Source organism: Beta vulgaris, chromosome 5 (genome assembly GCF_026745355.1).
Source record: "Beta vulgaris subsp. vulgaris cultivar EL10 chromosome 5, EL10.2, whole genome shotgun sequence".
NCBI classification, from domain to species: Eukaryota; Viridiplantae; Streptophyta; class Magnoliopsida; order Caryophyllales; family Amaranthaceae; genus Beta; species Beta vulgaris.
The window spans coordinates 54,706,294-54,727,255 of NC_079206.1; positions in this window are offsets into that span (position 1 = coordinate 54,706,294).

The window sequence follows — 20,962 nt, forward strand, 5'->3', positions numbered from 1 at the left end:
ACTTCTCATGAGTGTTCAGTTAGATTTAAGATAAATCCTCCCTCCATTCACTCATTCTCTATGTCTCTCCTGTTTATATTTCCCCAACTTGTTTGTTTTTTAATCTATTTTCTTTGTTCATCTTCATGATTATTGCATCATACATTACCATATCATTCACCATTCATGCACCCCTAAGTCCCTAACTTACCCGAAATGTTGAGTGTATAGATAAGACATAAACCTCAATTTTTGTTAGTCGAATTAGGACATCAATTAAGGAATAATTCCACCATCCAAAGTATAGATATTGTATTAGTCGGCTTGAAAATCTTAGGTTGTCGAATGTGCCTAGTTGTTAACTAAAAGTCGTTAAACATATGTAAGGGGTTGTGCATGTTCAAGTGACTGTTATGCCTTGCAATTTATGTTACAATCTTGTGTGATTTTCTGGGCATGTATGTTCCTTATTGCTTATGATCTACTTCCTCCGTTTAGAAATAGTTGCACCGTTTCTATTTTGTGCACTATTCAGATCTTACACTTAGATTATCTTTGGTGATTTATATTTTAGGAAAAACATAGTCATGTGGGATCTTGTTAGATTTGTCTCCATGTAAATTTTTTTAATATCAACTTTTTATAATTTTTACTTATTGATAATTAAAGATATTAATGGTTGAAATCATACATCGGCATGCGTGAAAAGTAGAAACGGTGCAACTATTTCTAAACGGAGGAAGTATAAGTTAAACATATTGCATATATGAGTTTCCATAGAATATGCACTAGTAGAAAAAAGGCTACTTGCTGCGGTTAAAAAGTGCCCTATTGCTGCGGAATAGGGCGCGCAGCAATTAAGGGCGCAGCAATAGGTATAAATAATATTGCTGCGGTTTTAAACCGCAGCAATATAACGTAATATTGCTGCGGTTTTAATGAACAAACCGCAGCAATATTAGGAATTGTGGTGAAATAAGGTGGCCCAGAAAGTAATATTGGCGGTTCCTGGCCCAGAACCGCAGCAATATTACTTTTTTTATCAGATTTATAAGGGATATTGCTGCGGTTTTACCCGTAAAACCGCAGCAATATGTAGTAGTACAGGTAAAAATTTTTTTTTTTTTTTTGGTATTTTGTCATCAAATTTGAAAGATCACCACCGGAGTCAAAGCTGCCGTTCTCTTCTGATCGTGGACCACCCTTCAGATTCATCCCACTACTGAAGTGAGATCACCACCGGAGAGAGGGAGAATTCAAGTGAGACTGCTAAAAGTCGGATCTTTCCTTTACTAAAGTAAAGCATTTCATTGACCGCTTCAAACTCGTGAGCAAATCTCTTTCTTTGCTAGAACTCGTAGCCATATATGACAGAAGTACATAAAATTAATATTGAAAATTAATTTAAGCCCTAATTACAAAAATATATAACAAAAATAAAACAGATCTGGAAAAAAAATTAAAAAAACGGAAATTAAAAACAAAAAGAAAGACATAAGTGGACGAGGGCCAAAACAGCCGGACGGTGCGACAAACACGACGGCGTTGGTGCGAATGGTGCGAACGAACTCGACGGCGCTGGTTCGAACGAACTCGACGACGCTGGTGCGAATGAAGTCGACGGCGCTGGTCCGAACGGTGCGAATGAAATCGACGAAGCGGGCGAACGACCGTCTCCACCACAACACAGATCGGAAAAAAAACCGATATTAGAGTCCACCACCACTGTCGAAGATGAAGGGTGAGGGTCAAGGTGAGAGGACGAGTGGGATCTGAGAGTGAGGGGCGGCGAGAGGAGAGAGGAGTGAAGAGTGAGCGTGAAAGAGAGAGGAGTGAGGAGTGAGCGTGAAAGAGAGGAGTGAGGGTGAAAGAGAAAGAGAGCGGCTGTGAGTTGTGAGAAAGGAAATAAGACAAACCCTAACTGAGCATGCTATAATATATATTTTTATTGATATTGCTGCGGTTTTGTACAAGAACCGCAGCAATATATTAAAATATTATTAAATAATAATATTTTAATATATTGCTGCGGTTTTTTTCAAAAAACCGCAGTAATATATTTGGTCAAAAGTCAACTTTTTTTAAATTTTTTTTCTATTACACGATATTGCTGCGGTTTTTGGTAGAAACCGCAACAATATCTTTATTTTATATTTACCTTTTCTTTTAACGTGATATATTGCTGCGTATGGGTAAAACCGCAGCAATACCACCGCAGCAAATAGCATTTATTCTACTAGTGATGTCTTGTTACATTTGTTCTCATACATTATACATGGTTATATAGATATATAGAAAATGAAGTATGAATGGTATAGTGTATATAAAATAATAATTAGTATCCCTACGCTTGGAATGAAAGTGGCAAGTTGTAATCGCCCGTAAATTTATGAATTTTATAGTTTGTAACTGAATTTTCTTATTTTTGTAAAGTTTCCTCATTTCAGTTATTTGTATAACTCGAATTATGCAATTGTATTGATTTCAGTTGACTTGTGATTGATTGTTATAATTGTATTTTCGACATTTTTATTGTTGAACCCTAGTTTTGATGATGATAAAGGCACAAAGATGCAAACTAAGTATTGGACTAACAAGTTGTTCAAGTGAGTGAATTTCAAGGTATCAATAAAGGAACAAAGTGAATACTAAGTCAAGGAAGAAATCAAGTTTGGATTTTGAAGACTAAGTGAAGATGTTTCTATATTTGGTACTGGAGCAGCATTGGAGCAAGAAGACTAAAGCGAAGCTTTTTGTTTCTAATTCCATTGTAAAGGAACAAGTGAGAATGGTAAGGAACTATGACAATTTAGAATGAGAATGATCGTTTGTTACTTTGTAAGGAATAGACGAACTGGCGCTGAATTTATAATGTCAAAGGAACTAATAACTAAAAGGAGTTAGACTTAGGATGAAGCATTACAACGGTATATTTATGTCAGATGAGTAAATTATGCCTAGAATCTAGGTAACCGTTTTATTTAAGGAAAAATCTGATTTTAAGGAAAAAATTTAATTTTTCCAAAGATAATAAATTTTTTTTTTCCATTTTTATGGAAATATTTTAAAGATAATATTTTTGGTAAAAGGATTTTATTTCGGTTTTATTAATTAAAGTGTTTTTAATTAAATCAGATTTTCAAGTTAATTCTTAAAGTGGTTGCTAAAGTTAAGTAGCAGTAACTTGATTCTCTCCCACATTTAACAATGTTCATGGAGATCATGGGATGATTGAGGAACGTGTTTCTTCGGGTAAGGAACATCATGGGATAATGGTTCAAACCACTAATACATGTTTTAATCCTACGTTCTAAGTTATTACCACTATAAATACTAGCTAATGTCTAATGAAGTTTCATTAAGTGTGTCTGACTAAGTGATTTAGTGAGTTTAACTAAGTAAAGTGTCAGTGTCTTCATTCTCTCATAAAAGCCATTTGTTCTTTGCCTTCTTACTCTAATTCCACTAAGTTTATTTGATCAATTGTATTTTGGATTTTGGGGTAAGAGGACTTTGAATGAAGTTCTGTAAGAGAGAAGCTTTGAGTAAAGCATGTTAAAGTGAGAAAACTTCAAGTGAAGTTGAGAGGAACAATTGTTAAGGGAATAGCTGTTTAGGAACTTGAGTTTAGGAACTCAAGGTGTGGCTCGTGAGTAGAATTAGGTTGTAACAAAGTTGTTTGGCCTAATTAGTGAAGAGTTGAGTTTAAAAAATCCCTAGTGGTCGAAGTTGTTTCTTCTTGTTGGGCCCAAGAAGTTTTTCCTCGTAAAAATCCCTTGTGTTCCTTTAGCTTGTTTATTTGTTTAAATTTGAAATTCCGCAAAAAGTTACATTTATTTCTACACATACAATTCAAACCGGGTATTAAATAGTGCTCTTAATTAAAACTACTTCTTGAAAATGAATTACTCAATTATTGAATGTCATGTACTTTGCTTTATTTCCTAAACTCCTGTTTTTTTTTTAGGGGAATCTCCTAAACTCCTTTGAGAGTCTATCAATTTGCTATATGTACATTGATGACATTAGGGGTGTTTAATGAGCCTATTAGCTGGCTCGCAAATTATTCGAGGTCGATTTTTATGGAGCTGAGCATAGCAAAGTTCAATACTAAAAGTTCATGATCATGCTCGAAACCTCGAAATATATTTTAGCTATATTACTTACTATATATAGAAATTAAATGAAAAGTTACATTTTAATATTACATAATACTTGTGAAAAAACTCAATTTAACTAGTCTAAACCTATTTATAGAATATATATAAAATAATTTTTTAACTCAAGTTGAATTTTAAGGTAAATTGAACTAGAAAATTTTGAGCTTGAAAAGTTCGATACTTGACTCGAGTTTGAGTAAAATTGTAATGAGCCGAGCCGAGCCGAGCAACCTCAAGCCGGTCTCGGTTCGACTCGTTAACACCCTAAATGACATCGTTCTTTGGTCCTTTCATTTCTATTACTTTTATTCTGCTTAAAATTTATCCATGTGACCATGTTAATTTTTTTTTTTCAGTTTTACATTTGTTCATGACGGTAATCAAGGGGTATAGACTTACATGATGCAAAATGGAAGACCTCATGAAAGGACGTACAATACATTCATACATTTTCGGAGAAATTTTTTAGAACATAAAGTAGATGCCTAAATTAACTCGGAAAAGTTTAGAGCTTTGGATAGAAAAAAGATTAACCAAAGAAACCGAAGTTGGCACTGAAAGAAAAAAGATTTTAAAAAAACCTTAATGTGACTAAAACATCACATGAATGAAAGTCTAAAGTTAGAACAAATTCAACAATTTTTCTAACCAACTCATTCATTTCAATCTTACCCAACAAGCCAACACTATCATAGTATGTGTGTTCCCTGGCCTCTAGGTTTTCCTTGGGAGGGTCTGCTAGTCTCGGTACTAGGGTTCCTCGTTTGGGGGCTAATCCCCAATTTTTTTTCTTGTTTTTTCGATTAATCATGGCTACAGAACACGATAATGTCACTGATGTAGGGAGTAAGGAACTAGCAGTTACCAATGAGAGGGAGAACAAAAAAAGGGAGGAGGAAGAAAGGCGACAAATTAATGATGATATCTCGGACCCGGTGGAATGGCAGGAGGAGGACTCGGAGGAAGAAGATGCAAGAACGGAACTTGGTTTGGTCATTCGTATATGGACAAACCGACACATAAATCAGGCGGCCTTTATCAGTACTATGACAAATATATGGCAGGCGAAATTTGGGTTGGACATCAAAAACATTGGGAAGAACCTGTTTGTAGCCTAATTCCACCACTGGATGGATAAACAAAGAGTGATTGAGGGGCAGCCTTGGCACTTTGATAGACATGTGATATTGATGAATGACATTAAAGGTAATGTTAAACCCTCGGATATACAATTATGGGAGTTCCCGATTTGGGCTAGGGTTTATGATTTACCGTTTAAGGGGCGTTTAAATATTACGAATGTCACTGCGATTAGCAATAAGATAGGGACTTTCATAAAGATGGATCAATCTGGTGCAATGGGGATTGACAAATCTGTTAGGTTGAGAGTAATGCATGATGTTCGCAAACCTCTAGTCCCTACGGTGAAGGTGAGGATGAAATCGGGAGTGGAGGAAACTTTTAATGTAAAATATGAACGACCCCCACTGTATTGTTTCTTCTGTGGGAAGGTAGGGCATGGAACTAAGGACTGTGATGACGAGGATTCGGATGACGAAGGAGTAGTGAAGTTCGGAGGATGGCTTAAAGCATCCCCATGGAAAGTGGGTTATGTGGAAGAAAATACGCTGAATAGGAGGGGAGACAAATCGTGTGCGAAGGCCCTCTTTGTCACGAAACCGAAAAAGAAGAAAGAAGAGATTGTGCATGAATCAGTGGAAGTGGTAGCAGAATAACTGGATCGATGGGCGTTGAAGGAAAAGGAGACGAAGGAAAGGATGGAACAAACAAATACGGAGGAGATGGAGGAGGATAATGTAGTTGAGGTGAGGGACGAAGGTGTGGAGGTTAATGAAGTTCTGGGCCGAGAGGTACCCAAGGAAGCTATGGTTGATGACAAAACCTCAAAGTCACTTATCTCCCTGGACAACGTGCAAGCTGTGCATGGCAAGGGGACAAAAAAATGGAAGAGAGAAGCAAGAAAAAAGGAAGTGACAGGTGGAGGTATTACCCACTCCATAGGCCACAAAAGAAATGATAGAGATGAAAATCTTACTGGGTTAACTGAAGTAGAAATTGAAGAACTGAGGTACTTGAAGAGAGTTGGACTAAGCATGAAAGATACAGTGGAGACTAAGGTTCCAAATGCTGATGAGGAAGTGGCGGGCCCCACACATTGGGCTCTTGGTGACCAATGAAACACATCATATCATGAAATTGCAGAGGGTTGGGGAGCCCTACTGCAATAAATGCTTTGAGGAGGCTTTTGTCCTCTGAAAATCCCCAAATTGTCTTCTTATCGGAGACAAAACAAAAATCACATGAAATGGAGCACATAAAAAAGAAGCTAAGATGGGAGCATCTACTAGCAGTAGATTGCGCTGGTGAGGGCAGGCAGAGAAAAGGAGGGCTGGCTATATTATGGCGTCACGAGATACAAATTAAGGTAACGTCTTTTTCACAAAATCACATAGACGTTATGGTTGATGATGGGGTCTCAGGTGAGTGAAGATTTACTGGGCTTTATGGTTTCCCGGAGGAGGAGAACAAAGAGAGAACAGGTGCATTAATGGAGGCTTTAGCTCGCGCTACGGAGGTCCCATGGTTGTGTGGCGGGGACTTTAATCTTATGTTAACAGCAAGTGAAAAAAAGGGTGGTAATGGTTTCAATGTCCGAGAAGCAGAAATATTCAGACGAGCAGTTGAGTTGTGCAATTTTAGGGATATGGGCTTTGTGGGTTATGAATTTACATGGTCCAATAATAGAGGAGGGGAGGCAAATGTACAAGAGCGTCTTGATCGTTTTCTCATGAACGAGATGTGGCAGGCGAAGTTCCCGGGCTCATTTGTGTCTCATCTGACTAAAAGAAAATCCGATCACTTACCCATTATAGTCAGCGTTCGAGGTGCCCAAGAGGCAGGGGGTCATCGAAACAAAATATGACGCTTTCGGTTTGAGGCGATGTGGTTGAGGGAAGCTGAGAGTGAGGAAGTGGTAAAGGATGCATGGAGGATGGGTGACGATGCTGGAGTCAATATTGCCCGTATAGCTAATAAGTTGACAACCTGGAGTAAGAAGACATTTGGAAATACGGCCAAAGAAATTCTCTTATGTCAATTCCAAATGGAAAAAGAGCCTACGGAGAACGTTATGCACCAAATGCGATGCATTGATAGTCGCATAGACGAGTTGGAGAAAAGGGAGGAAGCGTACTGGCACCAACGGAGTCGACAAAATTGGGTCGAAGGGGATGATAAAAATACCACTTTCTTTCATCGGAAAGCAAATCAACGGGAACAGCGAAATAGTGTGCGACGAATTCGTAATGAAGCTGGAACTTGGTTTGAGGATGAAGAGGAAATTACGGAGTGCTTTGCTAATTATTTCGAGCATCTGTTTCACACTAATGGCAGCAACGAAATGGCACCGGTTCTAGACCTTGTTAGTCCCATGATTTCTACGGAGATGGCAGCACAAATAGGAGCACCGTTTAGACGTGAAGAAGTGGCTGAAGCCTTGTCTCAAATGCACCCAAATAAGGCGCCAGGGCCGACGGCATGAATTCCATGTTCTATCAAACGTTCTGGGATCACATAGGTGAGGATGTTATTAATAAAGTGCTAAATTTGCTGAATAATGTTGATAATATTGGAGGAGTCAATCAAACACGTATCGTCTTAATTCCAAAAAAGAAACATTGTGAGTCTCCTGCAGATTTTCGCCCAATTAGCCTTTGCAACGTGATGTATAAATTAGTGTCTAAAGTGCTGGCAAACAGAATGAAAGTAGTGCTTCCGATGGTTATTCATGAGAATCAAAGTGGTTTTGTGCCTGGCAGATTGATCACTGATAATGTACTTGTAGCATATGAGTGCTTCCATTTTTTGAGGAAAAAGAAAACCGGAAAAAGAGGGTACTTGGGGCTAAAACTTGATATGAGTAAGGCGTACGATCGAGTTGAATGGAGCTTCCTTGAACATATGATGATAATAATGGGATTCCCTGGAAATTATACGACTTTGGTGATGAATTGTGTGAGATCTGCTACTTTTTCAGTCCTAGTTAACGGACAACCTTCACGTACTTTTACTCCATCCCAGGGGCTGCGCCAAGGTGACCCTTTGTCACCGTTCTTGTTTGTACTATGTGCTGAAGGTCTATCTGTATTACTGCGAGATGCTGAAGAAAAAAAGCTTATTCATGGAATTAAAATTGGGCGGAGAGTTAGTCCTATATCTCACCTCTTTTTTGCAGATGATAGTCTATTATTTATCCGAGCCACGGAGGAAGAAGTTGACAATGTGATGGAGGTCCTATCTATCTATGAAGCTGCGTCTGGTCAGAAACTGAATATGGAAAAGTCGGAAATGTCCTATAGCCGAAACCTGGAGCTGGAGAAGATTAATATCCTTCAGATGAAGTTGAACTTTAAGGCTGTGGAGGGACATGAGAAATACTTGGGTTTGCCTACATATATAGGGAGCTCAAAAAAACGTGTTTTTCCAAGCAATTTAGGATCGTGTCTGGAAAAAGTTAAAAGGATGGAAAGGACAATGTCTTTCACAAGCTGGCAGAGAGGTTCTAATCAAAGCTGTGGCGCAGGCTATACCAACCTATGCAATGCAGTGCTTCAAAATTCCAAAAAGCATCATAGAGGGAATTGAAAAAATGTGTCGTAGTTTCTTTTGGGTCAACAAGCGGAGGAGAGGAAAACGGCGTGGGTGGCTTGGGAAAAATTGTTTCTCCCTAAGAAGGAAGGCGGTCTGGGTATTCGAAATTTTGAGATTTTTAACCAGGCGCTTCTAGCAAAGCAAGCATGGCGTATCCTCACTCAACCGAATTCTTTGATGACAAGGGTGCTAAAAAATAAATATTTTCCGAAAAGTACTTTCTTAGAGGCAAAGGTGAGTCCTAGCATGAGTTTTACGTGCCGTTCAATTCTTGAGGCCCGCCATGTGATTGAAAAAGGGATGTGTAGAGTGATAGGGGATGGAAAGGATACAAAAATATGGCATGACCCTTGGGTGGCAAAGCTGCGGCAGTGTAGGGTTGAAAGACAAGATGATGATGGTGCAAATGAGAGGCCACAACTGGTGAGTGAGCTAATATTGGAAGATGGATGGAATGTTACGCTGATTAATACCATGTTCCCCCCTTGGGAAAGTCGAGCAATCCAAAGTATTCCGGTATCCATGTACAGAAATGCCGACGCATGGATGTGGCTATACTCTAAGAACGGACAATTCACGGTGCGGAGTGCCTATTTTAATGAACTTCTCTCGGCTCGCAAGACCGAACCGTCGACATCACATAGCAGTAGTAGGAGAGTGTAGCAGCAACTGTGGTCACTGAAAATACCACCGAAAGCTAAGTTTTTTGGCTGGAAAGTGCTCAAGGATGGGATACCGACAAAGCGCAATCTTCAAACCCGAGGTATGTGCAATACTAGTGTGTGTCCTAGATGTGGCGAGGAGGAAGAAAATATAGAACACATATTGCTGAAATGTAGGGAGAGCGAACGGATATGGTACTTTTCACCACTGCGAATCGAAATAGATAAAGTGGGAAGTATGAGTTTTAAGGAATGGGTGCATAGCTTGATGGATAGAAAAAAAGAGCCGGAGTGGTGGGCGCTATTCTGGATGTTGATATGGAATATATGGCTTAGTAGAAACGGGTGGGTGTTTGATCAAAAGAGGCTGGATTTCATGAGTGTAGTGGACCGTGCTGTGCGTGGAACAAATGAGTTCATCACAGAGCGTGATGGGAGGGCATCAAGGAGAAGTATAGAGGATGAGGTAGTGGAAGTGCGGTGGAAAGCTCCAGGGGAGGGGATAATGAAGCTGAACTGTGATGCGGCATTAATAAAGGGCGTAGGTATTGGAATGGGGAGTGTGGTGCGTGACTCGCTGGGGGAGGTTGTGCTGGCTACGAGTTGTGGGATGATGGCTGTGGATAACCCAGAGCTTGCTGAAGCGCTAAGTATGAGACATGGAATGAGAATGGTTGTGGAAGCAGGGTTAAGAAATCTGATTGTTGAGACGGATTGCCAGAAGCTCGCTACTTATCTCCAAGGACGAAGGAAGGAGGACACTCCCTTTGGGCGCATTGCTGCTGACATCCTAGCCTTAGCGTTGCAATGTAATCAAGTTAGTTTTGCTCATGTGAGGAGAAATGGAAATAGAGTAGCTCATATTCTAGCTCAATTATGTAAATCCAACATGGATATTAAAGTCTGGCTTGAGGAGTTTCCTATGGAAGTTAGTAGTGCTGTAATGGTGGATAAAAGTTTTACTTAATAATATCTCTCTATTTTCCGGTCAAACAAATAAAAAACACTATCATAGTCATCGTCCCTTCTCTTTTTTTTTTATTTGTTATTGAACTACAACAAATAATTTCAAAAAAATAACTCGATAGTTTTACTGAACGGATTAAACTAGTCACTAAATGGATTAAACTAGTCACTGAATGAATTAAAGAATGTCATTAATGAATAGACTAAATTGATCACAAAATATATTAACCTGATCCCTAAATAAATTAACTAGTCACTGTATTAAAAAAAAAAGGTGGCATGTTCTCCTCTTAATATTAAGCTTGGATTATGCTTAATTTTAAGTTAAAATTAATCGGTCTTTTACCAGACCAACTGAAGTTAGAAATACTTTATCAATGCAAAATTCCTAGGAGTTATGAGATAGCATGCATGAACAATAGGTGTGCACATGACTCATGAGTACACCACGAGGGTGACATTTTTTTTTGACCGAGTTTGAACCTATTATTTTGATTTGGGTGGTGATTCAGATCAATTATAATTATCAAATGTATTATTATTATTTATAAATTTCATAATTGATAGTATTAATTTTTTCTAATATTCAATCTAGTGTAAAATTAGAAAATGGACGTTATGGCATGATAAGTTGTTCAAAATATTTTTAAAGAATTGAGCAATAAAAATAACAATTTCAATAAAATTTGAAAGGAAGAGAATGTTTTTATAATTACATATAATTATAACACTTTATTATGTTTTAAATTGATATTGTAGTTAGGGTTGTGCAAAAACTAGGGTCAGAACGACAAAAAATCCCGATATCAGGTTTTTGGTTCGGTCCAAACCCGAAAAATTTGGGTCCGGACCGATTGGAACGCAATTTCTATTATTTTAGTTAAAAATAGTTACAACCCTACTATTTATTACTTTAAAATCATTGTTATTAAAATTATTAATTTTTAATGTATCTACTTTTAAAATATCTTTAAACAAAATAAAAAAATATATATTTAAATCCAACAGGTCCAAAACCAAACCAGACCGAAAAAATTCTAGTCCGGTCCAAGAAAATCCCAAATTCCGGTCCACCAGTTCAGATCTGATCATGTGCAAACTCCTAATTGTAGTAGATTAGTGGTTAAACTCTCACAACTATACAAATATATGAAAAGACGTGTGTGACAATGTACACATGCCACGTGGCACCTCTGTTACTCCACTAGAATTGTCCAATGTGTACGTAAGTCATGTTAATAAACAAAAGTAAAATTAACTTGCAAAAAGATTTGAACCCGTGACCTCTTGCTATTATACATGACACAATTACCATCTCAACCAACTTTTAATCATGCTTTAAGTGTACATTATTTCATTTGTACCTTTTAAATGTTGAGTTTTCTTTAATATATTTGAATTTTTTACTTACATAATGCAAAAGTGGGTTTTAATTCCCAAAATATGCCCCCAAAAAATAATTCCCTGCGTATCGTCCACGTAGGACAGCACGCGAGATTTTTTTTTTTTTTGAACTTAAGCAAAACCGCTACTCGGAGTAGCGGTTTACCCAAAAAAAAACCCACTTTTGCATTATTCAAGGAAAAAATTCTAATATTTTAATGGGAATGTAAAAAAATACATATAATATTCGAAAAATAATATCAATCCGAGGCAACGTCCGGGACCAAATACTAGTTTTATTTCAAAGGCGTTGTATTCTCTTCGTAACTACATGAATACCTTTTGCGGAAATAAAAATCTCTTGCTGCTTGCGTAGGAATATCAATCTATATATATATATATAAAACAAGGTTCATTTTGCCTATGTGTCGTTTACCTATTCATTTGTCCACATGTTAATCCCATAATAATCCTGTAGACACAATCGTGCCACGTGTATTGCAATGTTATAATCTTTCTGATGTGCTGACACAAAGATTCCTTTTTAGTCGTGTGCCTCAATGTTTACTCGGCTGAAATCAAGGTTCAAATAAAAAACTTCCATAATTCAATTACAATCAACTAAATTTGTTAAGTTATAAAACATTGCTTGATTTATGAATGACGGTTTGAAATTGCCATTATAATTTCTATGAATTCAAACTTCGAAAGTCATGGCAAAATTACAATCCAAAATTAAAAATTTGACAGTACCCTATTACATTTGTCACCTGTAATGCTATACATAGTCCACAAATGCACAAACAACTTCTAATGACCCATGAATCCATTCAAAATTTTCGCCAGCTTCCATGCATTTGGAGCAAAGGAAGCAAAAAAAAGAAAAACCCAAGTGCTAAAAACACAGCAATAGCACAACCTGCAACGAAATTCAACCAACATTTAGGAGAGAAAAAAATTTCACCTAAAAATAATAGAGAAAATGAAGAGAGAGAATGGTACTTGAAGTGGGTGATATGAAAGTTGTCATATATGCTTTCTCATTTTCTCTCACTGCTCAACTCAACTCAACTCTTAGCTTACAAAAATGGATCAAAGATTAATACTTTAAGCAGAAAAATCAAGGTTTTAAAAACAAATTGACGATTTATTTGAATAGAATCATCCGCTCTACTTTCCCCTAATTTTCCAGGAAGGATGGGTTTAGATCGGTGTTTTACAGTATGAGAATTCGGAGAGAGAAAAGATCAAACTCCCCATTTCCCCCCTCTTTTTGTTGGATTTCGTATAGATCAGGATAATCGAATAACTGAGACCAGGCAAGAAGATCACTAAAGAGACAAAGGTTCGTTGGTTTGGTTTTACCCATTCTTTAGTACTTTAATCTGGAAATGAAGCAATAATGTATATATTACTTTATGCTAACAGTGTCATGAGCTACCAAATGAAAAATTACAATGGTGCATTTAAATTACAAGGTGCATTTAAAACGCTAACAAAAGAAAAGAAATCATTGTCTGCAATAGTTTCTCAATAAAATTCAAGGATTTCCTCCAAGTTAGTAATAACACATACTTAGGGCAGTTCTCTTCGCAAAAACAACTGAACTGAACTGAACTTATTGGAGCTGAACTGAACTGAACAACTTATCAGAGCTGAACTGAACTAACTGAACTGAATTGAATTAAATTGAATTGAAATAAATGAATGTAATAAATATATAAATAATATTTTAAACAAGAATAATATGAATATAAAAATAATAAAGATAAGTAATAATAATGAATAATAAATAATAATAATAATAATAATAGTATTTTGGATATTTTTAAATGATAGTTATAAATAAAAATATTAATAATCATAAATAATAATAATAATAATTAATGATAATAATGATAATTAATAATAATTATTTTATATTATTTTATTAATATATTAATACTTGATGATATATAATAAAAAATAATACTAAGAAGTAAATTAATATTACTATTTTAATAATTAGATTTAATACTATAAAAATATTTAGTAATAAAAATAATGATTGGTGGACCGCAAAAATTAACATATAAACCGTCTTGACGCGATTTGATTGGTTTATGGCTAAAAAAAGTGGGTTTATTTGTGCTTTGACCAAATCATGTTCCTCCTAATAATAATAGTAATAATAAGGTAAAGCTACAATAAACAAAAAAATATATAGAAACAACAACAACAACAACAATAATAATAATATAATATAATAATAAAAATAATAATACTAATAGTAATATAATATAAAATAATAATAATAAATCATGATAATAATGAAATAATAATAATAATAATAATAATAAATAATAATAAATAATAATAATAATAAGAGTAATTAGTAAAATAAATTATACCAACATAATAATAAAATCTAACAAAATAATTAAAAAAATGGAGCTAACTGAACTGAACTGAATTAGAGCTAACTAACTGAACTATTGGAGCTTGAACGAACTGAACTGAACTGAAAATAAGCTGGGGAGAATAGGCCCTTATACTTAAGTTAGATATTAGGGGATGGGGAATAAGTTTTGTTTGTTGAAAGTTAGACAACAATTATTGCTAATTCGTGGCCATCAACCTCCAAGATGAAATTAGGATTCTTATTGTATATAATTATACATTGTTATTTGGAGGATCGGGTCAGGGTTGGTGCAGGTAGCGAGTTGGGTCATTAAGGGTCAATTCATAAGGGGTCGCTGGTAGGTCGGTCGAAATGTGGATCGTGGGTCGATTACGGGCCGATAATAGTCGGGTAAGAAAAATAATGAACGGAGAGAGACAAAAGTGAGTGTAATTGGACAGGAATTCATACATGTAATTTTTTTTCAATATCTAATTTATTTTTCAAAATCTTTGGGATATTTTGTCGGTCCTATAACGACCATGTCCAACAATGATCATGTCTAATAAAAACCTTTAAATTTGACCCTAACCATGTAGTCATTGGACTACCCTGTCCAATAATCAGGTCTATATATGATATACTCTGATCATGTTATATAATAAGTTAGGGACTTTTATTTTTAGAGGATAAGTTATTGACTTAGGGCGTGTTCGGCACAAGCTTTTTAAGTAGCTTTTACTCATCATTCACACTATATATCAATCAAGCATATATCCAATCAATCAAGCATCTTAAGCATTGTGAATTTTCGCCACAAATAAGACAAGTTAGTGTATCTTATGAATTCCTTTAGAAGCAATCACCTGATTTCATTTATTTGATTGTTTTGTTTGATATATTTACAATTAATTCTCAAATATATAGTTTCAAGAAACTATAGTTATGTTAAATTATTTCTTTATTGTGCTTGGATTGTGAATGTTTTAGAGTTATAAATTGTGCCTTGGCGTGTTGTTTGTAAGGGTATTGGGATAAAGATTATAGAGAAGTAAATTAGTAATTGTATTACACCCAATCTTTTATTTTTACGCACCCTTGGAGTCTTCCTACAACACGAAATTAATTAGTACCTAGCTATGACTTATACTCCATCCGTTGTTATATGATCTTCTTGATACTTTAATTTGACTTTTTTTTTAAATGATGGAAAACGTAATCACTCTTTACTTTGATTAAATTATATGTAGTACATAGGCTTAATTATAATATTTCGGTAAATATTTATGAACTTTACAACATATTTTTTGGGGAAACTATCATAAAATCTTAAATTTATCATTTCCATGAAATTTGCAGGGTCAAAAACCTATACTAAAATTTTCCGATCAAATTTATTATCAGCATATATTATGTCCACCCACACATGAGAACTATGGTATTAGTGGGACTATACTTTTTTTTCGTATGTGAAGAAATTGATATAGACATTTAAATTGACTATAAGGAATAATGGCATAAAACTTGCGTGCATTTAAAGGATCTATGAGACAAGTATTACCGCTAAAAAATTAGTTAAAGTTAAATAATGACCCTAAGTAGGTCCATTTTTTTAGGGTCCGTTCTAAGAAAATAAGAACAATCCTACTACTAATTATAGATAATTCATAAGTCATAATCTTACTGCACAAGGGTCGTAAGCCAGTTTTAAACTATTCTCATTACAAGTTTCTAAAATTTGTAATCACAAGGCCATAGTAAATATTTCAACCTAAAATTCCGAGATACACCTCATTCACGAGTATCTTAGAATGTAAATATAGAAGTTTGAAATTGGTCTACAATACAATTCTAAAAATCGAAAAGAATATGGAAAAGAACAGGTCATATGGTGATTAAGAAATAAAAGGCAAATCAAGACAAAAACATGCTATATTTAAATTAATTTTTTCACTTAGAAATTTAGAGATAACCTCATTCATTGTGATGAAAATCATGCTATATAAAACTTTGAGATTGTTCTTCAATACAATTTGGATTATGAAAACTTGAATCAATCAGCTACTATTCAAATCATGATTTTAGGAGAAACATCCTAAAATTTTAAATTTATAAACAAAGTATTCCCCTGCATTTTAATGTGTTTTTTTTTTTTCATTTATGTATTTATAATTGTATATATCAAGATTACAAGATTTTTAAAGTTTAAAAATGTTGTATTAAAGGATTTTTATATATATTAAATATAATTTTACATTTTGTATTCTTTTAATCTTAAATAAATGGATTCTAATGATTACTTATTCAATATATTTCGAATATACACAACTACATAATATACAAAACAATTGTTGCATATTATACACGGCTCCAAATCATTTCTACATAAAACCTCCCGTGCATTTTTGCACGGGTGGAAAGCTAGTTTCAACAATAAATATAGCTTTTATCCTCTCTCCTCTTTCCCCTCTCTCTCTCTTCTCTTCTCTCTCTCCTCTCTCCTATTTCCTCTCTGCTATATTCTCGAAGGTTTCTTTGCACCCAAAAAAAAATATTCTCGAAGGTTTCAGTTAGTTTTACAGACTAATTTTTTTTCTTTGCAATACTAGTTCAGCGAATTTCGTCTAGAATTCGACACTCAATATCAAAATTTCTTAAATAATTGCCGACAATATGGGAGATAAAGGTTAGTTTTTTGGTTTTTTTTTCATTATAGTTTACGTTTTTTGAGGTTTTTTCAGAATTGTAAATTGTTGCTATATTCAGAAGTTGTTGCTTTTAAATGAATTATGATTATGATTGGGGACTTCATGAAATTTCTTGACATTAATTATGCAGATTTTTTTTTTTCGTTCTAGTTTACAGAATTTTGAAATTGTTAATTTTGGATGTTGTTGATGTTAAACGAATTCTGATTATGATTGGGGACTTCAATATGACATTAATTATGCAGAAATTATCGCAATCTTCTTTGCATATCTTATATTATGATAAGTTGAATAGTGGTGATAAGTTGTATCCTGAAATCTAATTATTTGCATATCTTTGGCAATATCAATAACCTTTACTCCCCCACCACGGGAAAAAAAAGAAAAGAAAGGTGAGAATGCTGTTTTCTATTGACTGGCAAAATCACGGCAGACTTTGATACAATAAAAAAGATCATCATTCTTCTCTTCATGTAATTAAGGCGTTAAAACTTATCGGACTTGTTCAATCTTATTATTAAGTTCACTCAATTATGGTAGTTTGTGTTTGTAGCTCCTCTTATCGTTGTTGTAGCAGTCTCGCAGGTAATTGGTTTACATTGAGACTTAGGGACAATGAAGCTCTTGTTGATGAGTGGTAGTGATAACTTTGACATAGATGTTGAATTTGTGTTTTAGGCTATCTACCTAACCGGTCTACATGTAACACAGTGTTGTATTCAATATTGACATTCTTAGCATTAATTACTTCACCATTGTTTGTATAATTTTTTACCATCTCTTTGGAACTTGTATTTATCAATCATCTTAATGATAATTGTTTACAACTTTTAAACATGTATTAGCATCACTGTAATAGGTATTTTTTATAACTTTAACTATTCATTCGTATAACTCTAAAGAAGGGTTGTCATAATTCTAATTTGTACATCCTATAACTCTTAACAAGCATTGATATAACTCTTAAATACTACTGCTTACTACTCTAATTAAGTGTTGTCAGTACTCTAATTTATTTCTTATAACTTTAAACAAGTATTGATGTACTTCTTCACTACTATATCCTACAACTTTAATCAAGTGTTGCCATAATTGTAAATGATAATTGATGTATACATGTGGGGGTTACTTAATGTCATGATGTTTTAGTGATGGTTCAATTTGTGTTTGATCTATGTGTTACTCTTAACTTGGACACATGTGGCAAACATGATTACATCAGTATCACTATAATTGATATTTTATGCTTTGAATATTATATTCTGATCGTATGAATTTGTAATTATTTTATGTATGAGAATGTAGATATGAACATTGTTGAGGTTGGTAATGTGAACGGTAAGCATAGTGCAAGTTAAAGTATGGATTTGGTTGAAAAGAAAGGAACCAAATTACTTAAAAAGGATAGTACGTCACATGTATCGAAACAGAAAAAAAAAGCTATCAGAGTTGTCTACTCAATGTAGACCGAATGAATTGGTAAAGCTTATAAAGGACTTATCTTCGCAACAAGTTCGAGATGTGAATGACATTGGTTTTGGAGATCTTTGCAGTTTGCATTTGATTCAAAGTTCTACTACCATGATCCTTTTTTTAATTAAGTCTTTTAATCCTGGTAGTTGGATGTTTAGAATCGATGCGCTGAATAAATTTGTCGTAAGTAAGTTTGATGTGCATGAGGTTTTTTTGCTTCCCATGGGCGATCATGAGGTTGAGGAGATATCCCCTCGTTAAGGATCTAAGGAATCTGATAATGTCTTGAAAAGAGAGTTTCGATTTAAGTTTGACATTGTTGATGACACGCAAGAAATTTCTTTGAAGTATATAGCCGCTAAGATTCGATCGAATGAGATGCATGCGGGTGGAAATGAATTTAAAAGTCTTTTTGTCCTTTATGCTATGGGTATGTTTCTTGCTCTTACGTCAAACAATAAAGTGGATTTGAAACTTTTAAAATCTTTATCTCAAGTAGGTAAAATAAAAGAATTTGATTGGTGCTCATATATGCTGGAGAAGCTTTCTAATGGATTTGTGAAATATCATGTAGATTATTTGGCTAATCTTGGAGGTTGTGTTATCATGTTAGAAATTATATACTTCTATAGGTTAGTTTTCAAATGTCAGGCGTTACCTAGATATCCCCTTGTTCAATTTTGGACAGATGAAATTCCAAAAACGTATTCATGATGAGTTAGGTTTTGGGGTTTTGGGAATCGGATTTTGGATTTGGAGAGTCGTCTCTCTTTGCAAAACCCCCAGAACCTAATGAATACGTTTTTGGAATTTTTCATCTATCCAAAATTGATCAAGGGGATCTCTAGGTAACACCTAACATTTGAAAACTAACATATGGAAGTATATAATTTCTAACATGATAACACAACCTCCAAGATTAGCCAAATTATTTACATGATATTTCACAAATCCATTAGAAAGCTTCTCCAGCACATATGAGCACCAATCAAATTCTTTTATTTTACCTACTTGAAACACAGATTTTAAAAGTTTCAAATCCACTTTATTGTTTGACGTAGGAGCAAAAAAACCTACCCATAACATAAAGGACAAATAGACTTTTAAATTCATCTCCACCCGCATGCATCTCATTCGATCGAATCTTAGCGGCTATATGCTTCAAAGAAATTTCTTGCCTGTCATCAACAATGTCAAACTTAAATCGAAACTCTCTTTTCAAGACATTATCAGATTTCTTAGATCCTCTACTAGTGGATATCTCCTCAACCTCATAATCGCCCATGGGAAGCAAAAAAAACCTCATGCACATCAAACTTACTTACGACAAATTTATTCATCGCATCGATTCTAAACATCCAACTGCCGAGATTAAAAGACTTAATTAAAAAAGGGATCATGGTAGTAGGACTTTGAGTCAAATGCAAACTGCAAAGACCTCCAAAACCAATGTCATTCACATCTTGAACTTGTTGCGAAGATAAGTCCTTTATAAGCTTTACCAATTCATTCGGTCTACATTGAGTAAACAACTCTGACTTTTTTTTCTGTTTCGGTACATGTGACGTACTATCCTTTTTAAGTAATTTGGCTCCACTCTTTTCAACCAAATCCATACTTTGACTTGCACTACGCTTACCGTTCACATTACTAACCTCAACAATCTTCATATCTACATACTCATACATAAAATAATTACAAATTCATACATATATATAAGATCAGTTTGCCATCAACATCTTCATATATAAGGGGCATTATCGTTCTCACTTAGAATCTTGACACTATTCATACTTAGAGAGAATCTTCTCAATTTTTTTCAATTTATAAGAAAAAATATAGTCATGTGGGATCTTGTTTGATTCGTCTCAATTAGTACATTATTAATATTCAATCGTTATAATTTTTACTAATATATAATGAAAGATATTTATGTTCAAAAATGTGCATTGGAAGATGTGTAAATGGAAAGTGAGAAAGATAAAAAAAACAGAGGGAGTATTATTATGTTGGTATAATTTATTTTACTAATTACTCTTATTATTATTATTATTATTATTATTATTATTATTATTTAAATATATATCATTACTATTAAGTATTATTATTGTTGTTTCTATATATTATTTCTTTTATTATAATTTTACTCATTATTATTACTATTATTATTAGGAGGAACATGGTTTAGGTCAAAGCACAAATAAACTCACTTTTTTTAGCCCATAAACCAATCAAATCGCGTCAAGACGGTTTATGATATAATTTTCGCGGTCCAACACAATCATTATTTTTATTACTAATATTTTTATATTATTAAATCTAATTATTAGTAATATTAATTTACTTTTTAGATATTATTGTTATTATATATCATCATCAAGTATTAATATATTAATACAAATAATATAAAATAATTATTATTAATTATCATTATTATCATTAATTATTATTATTAATTTATGATTATTAATATTTTTTATTTATAACTATCATTTAAAAATATCCAAAATACTATTATTATTATTATTATTATTATTCATTATTATTACTTATCATTATAATTATTATTTAATATTCATA